The sequence below is a fragment of the Pleurodeles waltl genome, chromosome 2_2 (genome assembly GCF_031143425.1).
Source record: "Pleurodeles waltl isolate 20211129_DDA chromosome 2_2, aPleWal1.hap1.20221129, whole genome shotgun sequence".
In the NCBI taxonomy this organism is placed as follows: domain Eukaryota; kingdom Metazoa; phylum Chordata; class Amphibia; order Caudata; family Salamandridae; genus Pleurodeles; species Pleurodeles waltl.
Window position 1 is genome coordinate 60641402 of NC_090439.1, and position 16696 is coordinate 60658097.

Below are 16696 nucleotides of genomic sequence, written 5' to 3' on the forward strand. Positions count from 1 at the left end.
CATGGACACATTTCTTCTGTTTTTGGCAGGGGAAGATGCAGTTGTTGGTTCTCCAGATGAACCTATTAGACTGGCCATGGACCATCATCATATTATATTTGCAAGGGAGGACTCAGACGATCCCCAAGTCACATTTAAATGCAAGTGGTAGGAGTCCAGCAGCCAATGGTTGGTGATGTCAGATTAGGAATGGAGACTATAGCGGGCACTCTCGAAGGAGTCCCTAGGTGTCTCACCCCCAATAAGGTGTTGTCAAATAAAATTTTAGACACTTATTCTTGGCTTTATGTAATTGATGTCTCCTTAAGCTGACATCAATGGTGTCATGTTGTAGAAGGACCTACAACACCAGCTTTCAATATCTGACACCAGCTTGGAGCCATCAATTCCTCCATCCAGCCCCTGGAAAGAGGACTGTATCCTTTAGGTAATTGTTTGAAGGTCTAGACAAGTTTCTTCATGGCATCAACAAGTGCCCTCAATAGGAATGTTGTAGCTGCGTTGCCCAACCAGCAACACAATCAAATTGTTTTTAATTTAAAGAAGAGGGGCCTAAAGTAAATAACACATGCCGTCTCAATGTGCAACTACTACAATGAATTAATTGCAATGGTTGAATGAGCAATGTGTAGTACCTCTATGGAACGTCAGAGTAAATCAACAAGCTACCACATCTTGCTGAACTCACAGTAAAACGATTGAAAAGTACACAAAGACTTACCACTTCTAAAAAGGATGTATGAGGTATGTAACCCCAACACACTGTTCCAATGATCCATATTTCGGCTGCAAAGTACTTACCTCAGCATTATTACATACATGACTTTGGATGATTGAACCAATACCAGCCAGATATTCATGTCCACATTTATCAATGGTTAGCATTGCACTTGCGCCACACAAGGGGACACAAGGGCAACACAAAGCTTTGAATGACATATACCAAGCCATGCAAGGCCACCTTGTGTGGCCCTGTGTGTCTTGGTAAATGTGGAGTAATGAAAGGCAAGGGAAAATGGCAGCCTTATGTTACTCTACCCTACATGTGTTGAGTGTGTATGTTCTCACGCTTCTCCACATTAATTTAGTGGCACTCACAGATTTAGCATTAATTCTAGGACATGCAACCTGTAAAGATGCTATACTTCCCTAGTGGAGGGCTAATGAGGAGGTATATGTTTAAGTATTCTTCTTGTGTCCTATTTCAAAGTGACCTGCATTATGCAGCACCCTTGGCAAGAAGTAAAAGCTTATGTGGATTGATTTTGGCCATATAGGTGTCCCTTCCTACATAAACTTATTCCAGGCTACAACACAGGTCCCCTCACACTATGGTGCAATAGTGTATGAGTTAGAAGTAGGCAACAGTTGGTGTGACATGGTAGGCAGAGCTCAAGAATCTGTTGTATCAAGTAAAACAAGGCTCTTTCCTGCACTCTCTTTCATGCAGTGTGGTATGGTGCGATGTCTTTCCTGTGTTGTCCTGTATGTAAAATTGAAAACTGGGCTTCATTGTCATTGTTTAAAGTATGGCTATGGGTGCATTCATAACCTGAATTTAATGAATACCTACATTTGTCAAGAGGAGTCCTACACAGGAACATTTTGGTACAATATATTCCAGACTATAAGAACATCATGTAATCTCCTAACTCATTAATAGGAACAAAAAGCAAAAGAAATACCACTCACTCATAGAACTATGTAAAATGTATTTAAATATAAAATATATAATGTAAAAACACTACCTAACCCTATCTAACCTGCACTACCTATTATTAAAACTATCCTATTCTACCTTATTTACCACTTAATTTATCTTAACAACTATTAACACATCACAAGATAAACATTAATCTGTATGCCTTATTACACATCAGTCAATACAATACAAACATAAACTATATCCTAAACATATACTACCTACATATATTAGTGTAAACAAATAGTCTGTTGTTAGATTTGTTGAAGAGCATTTTTTAAAAATAAAACATGAAACAATGAACCCCACCCACTAAAAACCTTGAAAATCCTAAAACTCTTTCACAAAAACCTACATAAATGTATGTTAATTTACTATATCTAACCTACACTATCCCTAAACCTACCCTATACACTAACTAACCATGGCCACTTAAATACAAAACAAACAGTTAAAATTACAGGGAATGTGACGTTTTGAAGAAGAGTCAAGAGTGAAATTTGAATAGCAAGGTTCATTAAGGCTTTTTTTTCATTTCTTTAAAATCTTGGTTTGTCTTTTTGCTCCTGTGCTATCTTGGCCAGTCACCTATCCGCCCTTTGCATTGCATTTTCCAGTCTCTGCATTAGGTAGTATGAAGCATGTCCTTTCCTCTGGTGCACTGTTGGTGTTGGTTGCTGTACACTTGAGGGTCCAGGGTTGGGCTGTGTGCTCCTCGGCACCTGAGTGGTCACTTGAGTAGTGCAAGTTTCTGGTGTGGATGTTTGGCCTGGGACCTTGTAGAGGCAGCCTATGTTCCTGCTGCCCTTTTTCCTTCATATATATATACACCCCATCTTCCTGAAATCATGCACTATCTCCTCGATGCACCCATATCTTACCCTTTTAAAGGCATCCAGTTTGGCCATATTAGCAAACAAGTGAGCTAGGGAGGAAAATGTACATCATATTAGGCCAAGCTTTGTATGGACATCTCTTATTTCCATAATGTATTCACATTGTTATGAAAGAAAAAAGGACAGTCCATAAATACACTTACTATTTATATACATACACGTTCAATTCACCTTCATTACAATGGCCATTCTAAATACAATATGTCAGTTGTACAAGATGAAGGTCAGTGTAGGTTGACCGAAGTCTCTTTAGTCACATTTCATGCATACCAAAAAAAAGACCATGGGCCCAATGTGTAAAGTTAGTATGTTGGCCTTTCAACTGGAGGGGGGGAGGTCAAGACAAAACCTAAGTGAGATGTGTTAAGGTACGGAAGGCCAACTTGTGTGGCTCTGTATTCTTTGAGTAATCTAGAATTACTCAAAGCAGTGCAAATCACTGCCTTGTCATACTCTGCAGCAGGGAAGTATTCCATGGGTGGGGGGGTTGGTGTCTCCATGCATCGACCCATGTATTTTGAAGCCTTCCCAGATTTAGCATTAGTTGTAGGCCTGGAAATGCATCCAATGTAAGTACTCCCCACATGAGGCTTAACCAAGAGAAAAATCCTTATTTCTCATTGTTTTTACCGTGTTCTCCCTGTACTGCATATAGCAGCACACAAAGAAGGAGGAACAAACCTCTTAGGAATGTGCTTGTGCAGGAAGGTATCCCTTCTTGCCCAAAAACTATTCTGCCTACAATGCCAGCCCCCTTGCACCATCATGCAAGGGTGACTGTGTTGGCACTAGACAGTCAAAAGTACACACCCACTAAGAAAGGACAGGAAAGCACCTTATAATAGAATTACTCTGCATTCCTGCCCTTTTCCTTTCACACAGCACAGGAAGGCGGGTTGCTTCATAGCACTCAATGAAATATTTAGAAATATACTCCATAGTTAAGAAACTACCCAAAAGCCTAATATTTTGAGTTTTTCAATTATGGCAATTCTAGTGCTTGCACCCTGCTGGCCAAACTTAGGTCAATGCATTTGTATCAATGCTGTGATTCCTAGTTGAGATTCATAAGTTCATCATAAATGATCTAGGCACTCTGTGCCCTACCAAATACATAACATCTGAGATATGTAGACCGCCAACCATGGGACATCAGCTAGGCCAGATTACAAGTTCCCTGCCATGAGGACATATACCTTCACAATGCACATAACACTGACTGATAGCTATTTTTTTGTAGCAAACCTTGATTCAATACAAACCTTGATTCAATACATTAGCTGCCCTGCATCCACACAGCCTCCAGGACATCAGTCTTATGGGGCCACTGTCCTTTAATTCTACATGGGTATGACATAGACACCTCTGATTGAGGGTCAGATACCCTGAGACAGGATATCAACACTTATACCTCAGATAAGTGGTAGTAGTGAGGGACTGGCTGGATTATAGAGAAATGTCACTCCCTTGCACCACCACATGGCGAGATGTCAATTTTTTAAGGGTGTAATCAAGATACACTTAAAGTTGGGATGCTACTTCCAAATTTCATGCATCAGTCTGTTGTGCAATGATTGCAATGTGAGGGCTAACCTGGTGACACAGTGCCTAGTGTTAATCCAAAGTGCAGCTCGGAGTGACACAAAGGTTCATTTAGAGTTGTAGTATCCCCATATTTCAAGTGGTGTACATCTGAAATACTTATCAACTCCTATATTGACACTTCATTCACATTAACAGGGCTCCCTATTACCTGCCTAAACATGTGATGTTATATTTGCTTTCTAAACCAGAGTGATATATTTCTATGTGCCGAATACCTTGCATACACATTACACTGCTAATGCTATTATGAATCACACACACAATCGTTACAGGGCTACAACTATGTTGTCATGACACTTATTTTCCGCATTAGGATCCATGAAGCACTCTATTTCACCTCTAGAAAAAAGGAACATGTCCACCTGAAAAAAGTACCGTAAAATTGCTTTAAAAATGGAGCATCAACATACAGTTCGAAATCTATTCTACGCACTGTGATATCCCAGTGTCATGGGACATTTTGACACCTTTAGATACATATTTAAACATTTTTACACAGTGAAATGCAGATAGTCACTTTGCAGGGGAGAGCTTCATGACGGTGAATGGCCAGAAATGTATAATATTATATGGCAATTTCATGCTCGATGCGTGTGTTGTAAAACAAACTGCTGCCTACCTTCAACACAGGCACCCTTGCAACATGGTGCAAGAGTGACTACGCTGTGCGAATTACAGATTTATGTGCAGGAAAGCAATACCCTTGCAACAATGTGTCCGCTGAAGCGTTTTGTTGTTTCTAAGTGTGCTGCAGAATACCATACTTAGTAAAGGGAATCAACGAGTAGCAAGAAAGGTAGTTCATGGTGCATGGTGTAAGGGACAGGCAAACAATGGAAACGTCCTATCCAATAATGTCCCTCTATGCACGCATGTTTCCATGCAGAGAAATATATACTGCATTTTGGATGCACATTGAGTAGCAAATTTAGATGCATTGTGTCATGCACCAGTTCCATGAAAGGACACACAGTGGAATATTTGGAACATCTATAATAGCCTGGCCACATAAACATACATTGTGCAGTGTGGGTAATGATATGTATTGCTAATCTAGCCTTAGGGATGGATTTAATAACATTTTGCACTGTTTTACATCAAAAAAGTGCAGTAAACCAGCACAAAATGTTTTTTCCTATTTACATTCTTCCGTGCTGGACGTTGCCTAAATGTAATGGTACATAGGGCAATGTGCTGCTTTGCGTTACATAGTGTCAAGGGGGCATTACATGGCCGTTTCCATGCAACTCCAATGGTTTTTTACACAGAACCCTATCTCCCAAAAAACTGAGACAGGGTTTTGCTTAACAAATTAACGTATTTTGAAAGCAAGTATCAAATGGAGAAATGTTTCCATTTCTCCTTTCTTTTCAAACTTTGCTTGGGTGCTGCACTGTACAGCACACATACAAAGTGGGAAAAGTTTTCATATTTGTCTAGGCATAGCATTTTGTACTGGAAGGGAACTCTTCAAGTACAAGATCTACGCTAGACCCACGCACACACTTTTGCAATATGGTGCAAAGGTGTGTGCATGGCAGCTAAAATCTGCTTGGGTGTTTTACGAAGAGTGCCATGTAGTTGTAGGTATGGTGCCCTCCTGCTCCCTCCCTGTAAAGCAACACAACGCAGCCATTTTGGCCACTGTGCTGCATTGGGTAACAGTTTGATACATCTGGCACTTGGTGCTAATCTGTCTTGCCTTGTGTGTCACAAGGCATCCATACACCACTACTATATGTAGAAGAACAAATATAGTTAAATAATCACTTTACTTGACTACAAGCTGATGGTAAAGGAATACATACTTACAGGGTCAGCATCCTCCAACCCCAGTAGGTCCAGCACATCTGCCTCATGTGCAACAACTTCCGCCCAATCATGTTTGAGTTCCTGGGAGATGTTTATCATGTGCATCTGCACGTTTCCATCTGTCTCTCCGCTCCTTTGTTGGGTATCCTTTACTGATGCTCCCTCCAGCACCAAGTATCTGTGGGAGGTAGTGTACTATGAACCTTATCAGTGAACCTACCTCTCCTCATTAAAGTTGTGGCCTCTCCCCTTTCTAGACATGGCCCAAAAAGCAGAAGCCCCATCACAACTAATCCTAACTCATAATAGCAAATCCCTTAAACCCCTAACCAATGCTAAGAATATAGGGCCATATGTACGAACACTTTTTCCCATAGACACATAATGGGTAAAAACCTTTGCTACATCTGGCCCATAATCCCCAAAATAGTCAGACATCCAACAATACTCAGATACAAAACAAACAAAATACGACACCTAGACACACAAATATGGCAAAAACTACCTGTCGAGGAAACTAGGACACAGACACAACAAGAACCGCTCCAAAATCTAGCAAGCACTCTCACAGCAGCAAACAGAAAGAGAAAGTAACATTTACTCTTCCTGGTATCGGACCACACCCATTGCATCACTTGCGGTGTGTGATAGCGAGGTTGTCGTATTTTGCATAGATTTTTCCAATGCATTTGTACGCAATTGCACATTGCGTGACACACTACTGTCTCCCTAACAAAGCAAGGGCCCATGCTACACATACGAAGTGGGCTATGTAGCACAGTGCAAAAAACTGCACAATTTATATGTTTCCTATGCAGTGACCTGTATAACCCAACACAAAAGGCTACGGAGTAGCACATATGGAGCAATGCAATGGGCCATGCATTGGCCCTTCTATAGCAGTGCAAATGACCATGCAACTCATATGTTTTGTATGCAATGGCCTGTATAGCAGTACTCAAATAGCCATGCAGTGGCACATATTGAGCAACACAAAGATCCAGGCGGTGGCCCTCTAGAGTAATGCAAACTACCACACAACTCATATGTTTCCTATGCAGTGACTTACATAGCATCTCACAGATAGCCACACAGTGGCACATATGGAGCACCAAAGAGAGCCACATAGTGGCCCTTATAGAGCAACACAAAGGACTGCACAGTGCCCTAACTATACCAATGCAAAGGGCTTAATAGCCATAACATAGAATAAGTTAATAAAATGTGATGGTGTTTTCCAGCAATATAATTCAGCCGTTATGTTACTAATTACTACATATATGTGAATAGCTACATTTTGCAGATGTACTTGAGACCCAGCACAGTAATGCACACAAAGAGCCAAATGTATGAAAAATGCATGCAACACAACACAGCAAACCACCTTGCTGGCCTGCGATATGTGAAAGGGAAAGGGCCAGAATGCTCCATATTCATCCTTATACATAGCTTCTTTCTTCTTTTCTACCACTGGCGCACTTGTGGCTACCTTGTACCAACACTGGCACTCTTTCATCATGCTGCCAAGGTACCTAACTTACAGGCAGGTTTGTTTTTGTGCAGGGAGGTTCACCTTTCAGTACATACACAATCTATTGAGGCATAAGTGTACTGCTGAATGCAGCACACTTTGGAAGAGGAAACAAGGAGGAGACAATGTGATTCATCATCAACAACAAGCTTTATTCGGTCAACATAACCATCAAAACATCATAATACAGATTAGTTCCAAAATTTAAAACATATACAAAAATATAAAAGACATAAAACTAATGGAGTACAATCTCGGACTTCATAAGTTAAAAATGCTTGTATACCTAAGATTAATTCAAAAATAATTATTTAAAAAACGACTTCGTATATGCCAAGCGGCCACAAGAAACTTGCTAACCGCAGTGATTAAAAAGTTAGAAGTATCACTTTTTTTTAAATCCTTATAGTTGCATAGCACTGATTCAAACCCAGTTCTCGACAGATTGTACGAATCCATTTTGACCATGGAATAGAATATGCAGGGCAAAAGAACATAAAGTGTTCTACAGTTTCTGAGCTACCACAGCAAGTTGGACATAGGTCAGAAGATTGAGTTGGTCCCCAGCTTCTTGATAAGGACAACAGTGATAGGCTCCCAAAACGAAAATTGCATTCAGGCCCTTCCCCAGTAAATCATGTATAAGATCTAAGTACGGTTCATACTGGGGGTACCACTTGAAGTCGATGAATAAATTGGTCAGCCGACCATGTGATTTGCAGCAGATGGAATAGTTTCTTACATAGGACCAATAAGCTGTTTTCAAAATGGTTTTATGAGATGTTTCGAAGTTTTGTGGGTTTTCCCAGAAACTTCCCAATCCCAAGGTACAGAACCAGTTTGCCACATGTTTGACCCGTAGGATAGTAACCACATTCGGTCTCTTTAATAAGTCAAGAAGGGAATCCCTGTATAAAACAAGTTCTGGAACAGTCCAAATCCTTATCCAGAAAAGTAAGGGTCTTACGGCTATCAAGTCAGCTAGACGATTAAACCCAAGGTCCAAAAACATTGGGGTCAGGGGTGTGCTACGAGGGCCCGCTGTTAAAGCCCAGGCAAATTTTTTTCTCCCACAGATAATCTTTTGCTATTGAAAACACCCCACATTTCAGGACCATAAGTTTCCGCTCCCTGCACCTTTGCCAGATAGATTTTAATAGCTGAAGATACAGCTTTGGATACAGAGCTTTTATAAAAGCGCAGGATATCAACCGCTCTATTCTGGAGGTGCCCCACACTTTTGCTAATCTGGTCCTCCCAGTGTAGATTACTTGATATCCTCACACCCAAGTAATCTATCGATCTAACCCAATGTGATTTTTCCCCCATGCATCTCTAGTGAGGAGGCATATAACTATTACACATTCCATGCTCTACTAATATATTTTAATCTAGTAATGGTCTGATTTCATGGAAGGATGCGTGGGAACAGCCACACTCATGACACCCCTCACTGCTGCAGAGTAGTATAAAGCAGCATTTTGTGCAGCCGTAGGTTACACTAGGTACTTCAAGCCACTCAAGGCTGGTCTTGCATGGCTTGAAAAACCTCATTTAGTTGTTGCAGTACCCTGGTGTCCCCGTGCTTGGAACAAGTCCTTTGTTCCCAAGTGTATCTAGGATGCTCTGGTATGCATGTAGCTGACCATTACCTGATTTGCAATCTGATGATAAAAATGCGATTCTAACAATGTATGGATATGTGGTATATTTTACACTCTATACACTGTTAACACTTTGCAAGAGGTTTGGAACACGTGCTAAAAGTATTGACAAATGTATGTCTTAACCTCTCAATACCCTTGCACACTCACAAGCGGAAGTATTTGGGGACTACTTGTTTGTTCTTGTAAGATTGACATCAGTCCTCATCACCTTGTGTGGCACAAGAGGACCTCACAACATTACAAAGACCTGTCCATAGTCTTTTTTGATGTGTCCTAGTTACTTGAAAATGAACACACAAATTGTGTGACATTGACATGTCTCAATGGATTGTTAAATCCAGGCCTATGGCATGACACAATAGAGATTTATGTGCAATTTCATGAGAAATAACATTTAATTTGCATGTGTGAAGTTTGTTTTGTTTGACTTAGACAGATTCGTCAATTAGACCTCAAACCTCTTTTCACTCACACATCAATATTTTTTTGTGATTTGAAGGCGTACTGGTGATGATGTACCTGTGTATGTACGTTCCACAAATTTTATTGTTGGCAGGCCAAATGAAATGATGCTTTCTCTTTGTTCTCTGAGTTTACAGTGTTCCTCATCACTCAGGTAATTTGTCATACCAGTGCTTGTGAGAAAATATTTTTTTTTCAGGGTAAATTCCAGTATATACAACTGGCATTTATTATGATTTAGGGGGTCATTCCAACTTTGGAAGGCGGCGGAGGCCGCCCGCCAAAGTTCCCCCGCCAGAAGACCGTACCGCGGTCAAAAGACTGCGGCGGTCATTCTGAGTTTCCCGCTGGGCTGGCGGGCGACCGCCAGAAGGCCGCCCTCCCGCCCAGCGCGAAACCCCCTTCCACGAGGATGCCGGCTCCGAATGGAGCCGGCGGAGTGGAAGGGGTGCGACGGGTGCAGTTGCACCCATCGCGATTTTCAATGTCTGCCAAGCAGACACTGAAAATCAATGTGGGGCCCTGTTAGGGGGACCCTGCAGTGCCCATGCCAGTGGCCTGGGCACTGCAGGGGCCCCTAGGGGCCCCACGACACCCGTTACCGCCATCCTGTTCCTGGCGGTGAAAACCGCCAGGAACAGGATGGCGGTAAGGGGGTAGGAATCCCCATGGCGGCGCTGCAAGCAGCGCCGCCATGGAGGATTCCCTGGGGCAGCGGGAAACCGGCGGGACACCGCCGGTTTCCCTTTTCTGACCGCGGCTTTACCGCCGCGGTCAGAATGCCCCCGGAAGCACCGCCAGCCTGTTGGCGGTGCTTCCTCCGTCACCTACCCTGGCGGTCATAGACCCCCTTAGTTTCTAAGCACAAAATGATGTATAGGTTTGTACACCTACATTTTTGTCCTTGTACAACTTCACTCATTACCTTTTGTTTTGAATGTTACAGCTGTAGTTGCACTTTTTGCTGTGCCTGTAAAAATGATGAGTGTTCCTCAAATAGTGTAACTACTTCACTATACATTGTCCTCATACAGTACTTCTGGCTCCATAACATGATTGCTTTCAACATGTAAATGCACAGATGGCTCCATTTACATCTACAGTACTCATTGACTGATAGGCCTTCTCACCTAGCATCATTACTACAATGGCTACAGTACAGTGTCATGTCACAATCTGAGTAAGACATGCATTTTTATGAGTGACCTATGTTTGAAAGTCCTCATGTGGACTTGATATACACACAAGTGATCCTTTGACAAAGTATTAGTCTTTGGGCAGTCATTTTGCAGTATGAATTTTGATGATAGAAATGCTACTTGAATGGTAAAGCTTTGACAGAATATCATTCATGGTAATGTGATGGGAATATATATTATCTTCAATAAGCAGGTTTAGAATTTACAACTTTGAGGCTCATTTGTTTATATGGGCTCATAAATATGGTCATTTCAAACAGAGTTTTTTGATAGTGAATCAGATGTCACACATACCCAATTCAGAAGTTTACCTTTTTGTCTGTACAAAATAGTGTGTGTGTTACACTTCTGCATGATATATCCTTAGATCCTTTTGATTAACTGTCATAGTGATTATGTCCACATTGTTTAAACAAGTTAAAGACAACAAACTTCAATACATATATGTGTGTGAACATATATTTATTGTCACGAATCACACATTCAAAATAATTGAAATTGATTTGACAACTATTAGGTAAGTCAATTAACTACAATTTAGGTACGCTTGAACACTCAATATTTGCGTCTGATTTATCATCCGCATCATCTTCAGGTGGGATTGCACAGACATGCTCCCATGGTAGTCATGCAAATGTTGTACAGGTGAATATAATATTGCAAACCATTGGTGGTGAGTACAGTAGTCTCCCATCAGATTAATCCAGACATCTGATGTCATGATGCTCTATGCGCCCTCTGGTGCACAGGGCTCATGCGTTTCCTCTGTGGCATTTCATGGCCTCCTGCAATGGCAGGATAAACAACCCTCAGGCCCAATGGTCCCACTACACTTAACTCCTTCCCAGAGCACATGAACCTATTAGAACATTCTGGTTTCAATGTTCAATTTGTTTTTTGGTTTGCACACTTGCGAGGAAGAGGCATGTGTTTTCTCTTTATTGGTTCCAACTGCCAATACCTATTGACTCAACCTACTAATATTAATTGATTCTACCTGCATACGTTTATTGGTTCGACCTGCCATGACCTTTTGACTCCACCTGCTAAGGTTAATTGATTCCACCTACTTGCATTATAGTCACCTGAGTCAACCAGATTCTTCCAGCACTCTAGGCTTCCTCAGCCCAAGCCTCCCTGCAGCTGCTGTGATCCTAACACTATTGATGCTTCTGTTGTTTTCACTTCCAGTGTGGTGATTCCTCTTCCTCTTCAGCTCCTTTCTCTACAGCTAAAAAGGCTTCCTCTGGATTCCAGTTTTAAGTAGGAGAGACAAGGCTAAGTACTTCATCTCAAGTTAGTGCACACTAAACCTTAGATTAAGTCTAAGACTACCTGTAAGACTGAGTTCTGAATAGAGAAAGATTGTTTTCTGGAAATTGGACACTGCCTTTGGTTCAACAGCTTTAGCGTTCTGAGCTCCTCTATAGAGTGGGCGATCTGGACTTAAATTATATCAGAACTGAAATACGCCCACCATCAATTCATGACAAATTGTTGTAATAAGAACTAGGGGTGGGTGAAGAATTCTGCTCCGCTGATGGCTTTGCATAGATTTCCTCACTACACGCTCCACGTGGAGCTCGGAAAAACTCCACAAAGAGACATGGAGTGGAGTGTTTTCTCTTGTACAGCTCACCAATGTTAAGTTGGTGAGCACAAGTGAAATTTCTGAATGCGGGCAGTCATGGCTGGTCACTACTGCTCATATTGAGCTAGCTACCACTTGCGTTGAGGAAGCTTCTGCTTGAGTAGTAAATCTTTTCGAGTAGCATAAAGAAGTTACTACCCTCTGGGTCCCCGCATGATGCTGTTTTTTTCTGCCTTAACACCATAGGAGAAACTGTTGGTGCTGAAAATCAGTGCCAACAGCACAACTAACCCAAACTCAACCACTCACGGAACTCCGTGTAGAGTGGCAGGGTTTTTTCAGCACTTTGCGGAGTTCCATATAATAGAACTTCTTGAAATTTCCCCAGGCCTAATAAGAATGACAGAGGACTTATTAGAGCACACTATGTATGTATACAAACGTGTACAGAGAACTGAATGTAAAATGATTCTTCAGAGAGCCAGAAACTCCAGCCTCAAAGTTTGTACTTGAGGCAAAGCCTGTAAGTGTACTGTATTGTGAAAAACTATGTAATCCTTGTATGCTGAGAACTGTTGGTAAACTGTTCTTGTTATTTCCAGTGCACTAAATCCACACTAACACAAAACATCCAGGTTTTGCAGAACCTCTTAAGCAGTATTGCAAGGCAGCAGAGCAGGACCAGTGCCACAAGTCTATCTTTTCTTATTTCGTCCCAATCCCCCTTCACCTCAAGGGCAGTGTATGATTTGAGGGTTGCCCTCCAGGTTAAAAGGAGTCCAGCATTGCCTCCAAGAACAGAACCAAGTGACTACATGACAGAAGACCAAGCCTTGTGCTTCTGCCACCACTCAGACGATACGGACAACCAATTACATGTTCAAGACATAGCTCAGGCACTGTCAGAGGATACTCCAAGTGTGTTAGAATGATCAAGGGCACTATCTTATGTGCAAAATGAAGTTCAGTCCTTATGACAGGAAAATCTGTCGCTCAAAAATGAACTTGTGCAATATCACCCCTGCCATTCGCCCTGGTTATCTGATGCTGGGGCGACACCCAAAGGTACAGGTCCTGTCCTTTAACTCACACATTTTGCCAATTTAGAGAATAGATCAAGTACTTCCCACACCAGAACCATTAATCTGGTTCATGTCACTGAAACCACTGCAGTCCCTGTGCCCCTTGCTCTGCCTGAAAGGTTTTCTGGTGATAGCAATTACTTTGATGCAATCTGGAGTCAGTGCCAATTGCAATTTTTTGAAAAACCAGGAGCCTTAACTTCAGACAGACCTAAAATTGCCTTTATCATATGCTAACTCGGGATCACAGTTGCTAACTGGGTTACTCCACTCATTGAACATAATGACCAGATTTTGCAACATTTGGGAAGGTTTAAAGAGACAATGTGCTGTCTCTTAGCCAAATACACCTTTGTTCAAGCTGATCTCCTGACTTATATTACAACCTTTTATAAGCTGGTTACAGAAACCCAGTGGCAAGAAAAAAAGTAAACCTCCCTCTTTTATAGAGTGGAAGATCTTACATAAACTCCAAGACTCTGAGGCTTATGGAAAATTCTTAGACATAGGCTTGGCCAGTTCTTTACATATTCCAGGCATTAAGAAATGTGAACCTGAACAGGTTAGAACTGTGGATGGCTCCAAGCTCCCTTCTGGGATGATCTAATATCAACTGCACCAATAACTTTAGTATGTGAGAATGGCCACACTGACACCTGGTCACCCTGTGTTCCTACTCCTGCCTAACCCATTGCCATAAAGAGACACAGGACGTTTTATCTCCCTGACACGTGTGGACTCAAAACAAGAATCTATGATGCAACTTTCTGTAAAATAACAGGATTTTCTAGACATCTTTGATGAGCAAAACGCAATGCAATTACCTCCCTATAGGGAATATGATTCCAGCATTGACCTAATTATTGGCCATAAAATCCTATTTCCAAGGGTGACAGCAGTATTTAGTAGGCACTCAACACATCATAACTATATACAGTGGTCATAGGAATCTTTAATTCCTTAGGTCATTAAAAGCACTAACCACTAGACAAATAAGGTAGTTATTGTTTTTCAGTGAATACAATTTAATCATCACCTATCGACCAGACACACAACAGATCAAGGCTGGTATGCTATCTAGGTCAGGACTCTCAGGAACAGACACCACAAAACATCATAGCCCCAGACCATTTCACAGGACTTTGTGAACAAGAATCATACCTACATAGAGTTAGACAGGGCATGAGCTAGGAAGACATGGCCTTGTGGGAGGCCTAAAACAATACTCATACACATGCCAAATAATGATTTATTGTTACTTCTGCATAATGTGCTATGTTTAAAACGTATCTTAGCAAATTCTGTCAATTGTTTAGAATTAAAGCAGATAATTGTTTATATTGTTGACCATTGCTGTACATATGAATGTTTAACATATATGGGTCATTTCACATATCGTACAGAGTCTAAGACATAGAACACATCACCATACTAATCTTGATGTTTATGCAGCAGATTAGTATTGGAAGTATGTTAGAATTTTTGTAACAGCTCTTTGTGAATTGCACTCAGTATGTGTGCCATGCTGGCAAATTTGGATCATATGATCTTGCTTCAATGATGAACTACTTAGGTAGAGTCCCTGACTATCACTCTAACATTCACACATACAATTAGCCTTTTTCACCTACGATGTCCTTGGTTGTTAACATAATTTTTGCACATTCTTAGATTAGTTTACATAGGTTTGCATGGATGTTGCTTGAAAAATTAGGCATTGTTCAACATTAAGGCCCTCATTACAATATTGGCAGTATTGACTGCCTACCGCCACAATGATGGCAGCCAACATACCATTGCCGTGGCTACCAGCTGCCCACCCGCATTATGACCACAGAAGGAATTCCTCCAGAAGGCTGGCAGAATACTGTCAACGTCTTGGTAGCGGACGGCACTAAGGTGGCGCTGCTGTCAGCAGCAGCGCCACACCAGCAAAACACTGCTGACCATATCATGAGCAATGATACGGCATGGCGGTCTTTTGCTGGCTAACACTTCTGCTGGCAGAAGCGCTGCGTCTTGTCTCCTGATGAAGGACCACCTGCAAGAAGGTAAGTCGGGCTCTCCGACAGGAGAGGGGGTGATGTGTGCGTGTGTGGGGGTGTTGTGTGTGTGTGTGTGTCTGTTTTTGTATGCGTGCACGCGGTTTTGAGTCATGTTGAATGAGTGCGTGAATGACTGAATGTGTGTACGTGTATGTTTTGTGTTGTGAATGCATGTGTGCGACAGTGTATGTTGATGTGTGTTGCGGTGTGTGGGTATGTATGTGTACATGCGTGGGTGGATATGGGTATGCGTGTGTGTATGTGTGCACATGTGGGTGTGTAAATGTACGGGGCAGGAGAGGGAAGGGGAGGGTGGAGGAGGACTCTGGGGAGAGGGCGGGGGAGAACCCTATCAGTGCCTGGGAAGGAATTCCCTGGCACTTATAGTGCCTACCGCCAAGGTTTTCGTGGTGGTACGCTTGCCACGAAAACCATGGCGGTAGGTGGGGTCATAATCCCAAGGGTGGGATTGTAACGGCTGCCTGGCTGGAGACTGAAGTCTCCAGCCCAGAGGCCGTTACCACGCTGGCGGATGGAGTGGCTTGAGCCAAACCGCCAATGTCATAATTTGGGAAAAGGTACCGCCTGCCTGTTGGCAGTACCTTTCTCCAAATTGCCAGGGTCGTAATGAGGGCCTAATTTTTGTTTGTGATTCTTCATACAGCAGCCAATGTTTCTCCACCATAAGTTGTGTTGAAGAAATAAGTCTGATACCTAGGTATTGCAAGGTAGCCTGTTTCGTATGAGATTGAATGATGTTGTAATTAGTAACATTGATCTGCAGACATTTCCCCAAATTGTTTAACCTCTTAGCTGCTGGGCCTTCCTCCCCCCCCAGTGCTGAGCCCTTTTTTGGCTATTTGGGGTAGTTTGCACTTAGGCCTTCATAACTTTTTGTCCACATAAGCTATCCATGCCAAATTTGCGTCCTTTTTTTGCAACATCCTAGGGATTCTAAAGGTACCCAGAGTTCGTAGTTTCCCCTGGAGGAGACCAAGAAATTTGCCAAAATGTAGCAACAATGTCATTTTTTTTCAAACAAATTGGAAAAAAGGGCTGCCGAAGAAGGCTTGCGTTTTTTTCCATGAAATGGCATCAAACAAG